General features: G+C 41.8%; 1 protein-coding gene across 1 annotated transcript in view; it reads left to right on the forward strand.

Moving 5' to 3' along the window:
• The window catches only part of LOC119581798 (cyclin-dependent kinase inhibitor 3-like), a gene marked incomplete in the record, with an annotated part of 43,756 nt that overhangs the window by 42,473 nt on the left and 1,044 nt on the right, over positions 1-239 (forward strand). Inside the window, 1 exon segment of the mRNA XM_037929929.1 lies at positions 34-239.

A 239-nucleotide genomic window follows, 5' to 3' on the forward strand; every position in this document is an offset into this window, starting at 1 on the left:
CAGAAAGAAATACTGACCTTATCTTAAATGTTTTTCAGCAATATAATTTCATTCAAGATTTTCGAAGCCTCTGTGAAGCGTGGATGGATGAAGACATTGACAGGTCTGTGTCTCGCTGACAATTTGGAAGTAAAGGCCTAGCACCAGGAGATTTGGGGTCGTAGAGAATTAGAGCAAGAAAAGTCTTCTTGATGATGCGCACCATGCTACAAGAAGGGCAGAGGGAGTGTGCAAAAAAG

This window comes from Penaeus monodon, chromosome 15, assembly GCF_015228065.2.
Source record: "Penaeus monodon isolate SGIC_2016 chromosome 15, NSTDA_Pmon_1, whole genome shotgun sequence".
NCBI lineage: Eukaryota > Metazoa > Arthropoda > Malacostraca > Decapoda > Penaeidae > Penaeus > Penaeus monodon.